We start from the raw sequence: 4678 nt of genomic DNA, 5'->3' as shown, positions 1-4678 counted from the left end.
GTGAGAGCTACACAGAACAGAAATGTAGCTATCAGTACAAAAGATTGATGGAGACTACCACTTCATTTTACCTAAGCAGAAAAAATTATCTCGGGACATACATTATTTTCAAATAAAAGTCTTACTCTTCTCTCCTCTCTCTCTCTCTCCCTCTCTCCCTCTCTCTCTCTCTCTCACACACACACACACACACACACACACACACGATACCCGTCCACCATCCCTCATTCATTTCTATTTTAAAGTATTTCATTTATGTGGTCTCAAAATAGAAGACTTCCAAATAAAATCATCAGCATTAAAACAATGTTTGAAATAATTAGGTTACAAATTCTGGAGCCCTTTAATGTGGCTGCAATTCTCTAACTCTCTGTGCATTCCATGTATGGCCCTATTAAACGTACCAGGCACCAATGTTGCCGGCTGTCAAAAAGCAAAATGAAAAATAGTTTTAATAGCTGCTCTTTGACCTGTTTTATATTTTATGTCAATTATAACAGCACACAACCATGCATAATTATGAAGCATAGATGCATTAAAATGTACACATAATTTGTGTTCTTATGGCAACCATTGCATTAGGCTCTAGAAAACAAACCTATTGTTATAAGTCATTTGCACATTAATATATTAGTATTAAATATCGAAGACAGATTTGTCCATCCATCTGTTTTGAATCACTGTAAGTAAATATATCTTTTTGGAGGGGTGGACAAAATCTCTACATAAATGCACTCTGGGTGCCATCTGCAACATATATTATAATACAGAGTTTAGCACTATCGTGCATAGCAACTCCAGCAAAGACAGTGCCATGTGATTGTCATTTGAATGTCATTTTTAAAAAATGATCTGGTATATGGACAGAAGGAGGAAATTTTTTTCTGGCACTGCCGTAAAAATTCCTTCATTTGACTATCCCCTGGTTTTTGGATTTCTTTCTTAAAAGCTTACATTCTTCCAAGGGTAAGAGAAAAATAATCATTTTAATGCTGGGTAAATGAACAAAAAAGTATGTTTTCTCTATAGCAAAATTATTAAAATACCAGCAAAAATTGCTTTAAAATATTTGATGACTCATAACAGTGACCCTAAGAAGCAGGTGACCAAACCAGAAAATGACCTTTCCATGCTACAGATGAAGAACCCAGAGATTTTTCAAGAAATTATGTTACTCCAAGTTTAACCTTAGAGTATTCTCATGATTTTATGGATATATAGTGAGACTGCTGGGGCAGGGGGCACAGAAGGGAGATGACAAGTAAGAAACAGAAGTCAGATATCCTGACTTCATGTTTGTCCATTTAATACCTTGATGCCCATAAATTTGAAGGGAGCAAGACTCCATTATCCTTTTAATTTTATCCCTATTTCCCTAGCTCTGAGCAATTGTTGTAGATTATCTACCCCACCTGACTTCCTCTCAAAGTTAGGTCTGGCCTGAAGAAGGAAAAATCAAGGAACGAGGTTGGGGGGTAGAAGGGGAGGTAGCCATGAACCCATTCCCTTAAGTCCTAGCTGAAACAGACAAGCATCTGAATTTCTATTGAATTCACTTCAAGTGATCCCATTGTTTTCGTCTGGGTGACCAGGAGAACTAGAACAATTGTTACACCCATTGCTGAAGTTTCATCTAAAGTGCTTCACTCCTCTGTTCTTTGTTTCTTTTGTTAGATGTCTGTAAGTATAGACATTAAGAATTTTTATTCCATTTCTATGTAACTAGGCTTTGAGGTCAGAGGCATTTCTCAGATGATTTCAATCTACAGTGGCTACTTAATTCACACATTTATTGAGCAGTTTACAGGTGTTGCATCATTGCCAAGGTATCACCCGGATATTTTTTTAAGCTTTAATTTGTTTCAATTATAAGAGTTATTAAGTTTCTCTAGGATATTGTAAATATTTGTCTCTAAATGTAATATTTCTGTCTCTAAATAATCATGTAAAATTTTAAATGTTTGGAAGAGGACTGGAAATATCTGGCTTTTATGGACTTTTTTTTAACTTGTGTCACTATACAAAGAAAAATTACTCTATACCAATATAGCTGGTTCCTATATTTATGAATAGCCCGATAAAGAGATTAACTTTCTTTCTTTCTTTTTTGAGGAAGTTTAGCCCTGAGCTAACTGCTGGCAATCCTCTTCTTTTTGCTGAGGAAGACTGGCCCTGAGCTAACATCCGTGCCCATCTTCCTCTACTTTATATGTGGGATGCCTACCACAGCATGGCGTGCCAAGTGGTGCCATGTCCACACCCAGGATCCGAACCGGCGAACCCCAGGCTGCTGAAGCAAAACATCTGAACTTGACCGCTGCGCCACCAGGCCAATCCGAGATTAACTTTCTGAGAAAGAGGTACTGATGGAAAACAATGGAAACAAAGGGAGATTGAAGAAATGGCTGGAGAGGGAAGAAAAGATGGAACCTAGCAATTGAAGAGAAGGAGAGAATGAGAAAGATTCTAGTGAATCCCAATCCTAGATTTTGAGACAGAGCTGCCAAAATTTAGATAGTGGGTATACAAATACATTGGAATTCATGCCTCAGATTCCCAATACTGAAAAGCTCCTCAGGATAGTTCTAGAGTGTGTCACAAGGTTACCCTTAAGGCTGTGTTTTATGGGACAAGACATGTTTTTTCTTTTTTTAGGAAGATTAGCCCTGAGCTAACTGCTGCCAATCCTCCTCTTTTTGCTGAGGAAGACTGGCCCTGAGCTAACATCCATGTCCATCTTCCTCTGCTTTATATGTGGGATGTCTACCACAGCATGGCATGCCAAGTGGTGCCACATCCGCACCCGGGATCTGAACCGGTGAACCCCGGGCCACCGAGGAGCAGAAGGTGTACACTTAACGACTGTGCCACCGGGCAGCCCCTGGGACAAGATTATGAGTCGTATAAGGCACTAAGAATGGACTGGGGGTGAAGAAATGAAGGAGATCACACAGCCGAGCCAGACAGAAAGATATGCTCTCTGTTTGGCAGGTTAAGGTACACTTAGTTTAAAATCATATGCTTTTCAAATTTTAAATGTTAAAAGATCACTAATTTAAGAAAAAATGACAATAATGATTTGTTCTTCACAGAGCAAATTATTTAGGATGAAAATGGCATAGTGAATTCTAGATTATTTACTTGTTTTCAGCACTATTTCCTCAAATCCATGTTCACAGCACGTTGAAATTCATATTTGCTTAACCCACAAACATTTGCCAACAATATCTGTGATTTGCTCACTCCCATGTACTAAGATGGAGTTTTCACGCTTTTTAAAAATTATTATTAGTGACTCATTTTACGCATTTAAAATCTTACAAGAATGGGTCTTTGCCTCCTATTATGCCTGTGTGTGTTGAGTGCTAGTTTGACAACACAATTTCACTGACGTCCAAGGCTGCTTCATTTTTCTACACTTAATTATCCAACTCAACTAAAATTAACTTTTCAAAATAGCATTCTTTCACACGCCAGTTACAAAACTGACTATAAAGAAAGTTCTATACATTTTGGTGGATAATATTCCAGGCCAAACTGCTTGAATTGATGGAACATCTTTACCATTCTATATAAGAATCTGAGATTTTTCTGCAATTTGTCTTCTTTATCCTCAGTGAAATCTACTTGTTTTATTCCTCTGTCACCATCCCTACCCTTATTTCCCAAGAAATGGGACAAAGCAGCTTCAGTTGAAATACAAATCCCCTGCTAGTTACCAGTGCCAATCTAAATATTGCTTTTTTCACCCCTGCTTCATTCCCTTTCATTGCAAGGAACTTCTTTAATGAAGAAATTTTATTTAACAATTTATTAATTGCCATATCTATTGAGAAATCACCAATTTGACTTATTCATTTAACATAGCCCCGCGCTAGCAAACGATATTTACACATTTGGTGAAAGTTACCAGCTCAAGAGCCTGACTTTTCTTTGCTATTATAAGGAGGCCAACATTAATGGCAATAATCCTGGGGTCTGCCCTTGGGGAGGCGCAGCTGCCCATCTGCCTGGTGCTAAACATTAGGTTGGTACAAGGGGCCTCTATCAGAAGGACAGGATCAATCTTCAAGCATCCAGCACATGGTAGCACTTCTCAGTACCACAAGCTTGGGGTTGGGAGACTGGTGTGACATTATAATGCACAGCCTAATTATCATACAGCTTCAGATCGGAACTAAAGTGACTACAAGTAAGATTTGGGCAAAAGATGATATTTCATCCTATCTTTAAGTATTCTTTAAAATGTACATGAAGCCCCTAGAGAACTTTTTATTTGGTAAAGAAAAAAACTTTTGTAAAACAATATGCAATTTGGCCTTCAAATTGTTTTAATCTTCACCATAGAAACAATACATGCATTACTATATAGATTGTAAATTGTATAACCAATTTCCTACGCATTTGAAAGTTTACTTAATGGAAGTCTGGATGCCCACATAAACTCTCCAGTTAGATCTGATGGTGTATTTTCAAGGGCATTACTTCCTTGTCCTAAAATCTAAAGATTGAGATTATTCTTTGAGGGAAATCTATCTAGTCCTCAAGAAGAAACATCCTGGAGTTGGTAAGAGTTTTAGCTATCAAAGATATCACGACCAAAAGGATTTATTGAGTGCCACTGTGTCAAAACTGTTTAGAATCAAAATATTAAGCCACAGAAAAAGTTATTGAGCTT

This window comes from Equus asinus, chromosome 4 (genome assembly GCF_041296235.1).
Source record: "Equus asinus isolate D_3611 breed Donkey chromosome 4, EquAss-T2T_v2, whole genome shotgun sequence".
NCBI classification, from domain to species: Eukaryota; Metazoa; Chordata; class Mammalia; order Perissodactyla; family Equidae; genus Equus; species Equus asinus.
Note: the sequence above shows the minus strand (reverse complement) of the source record.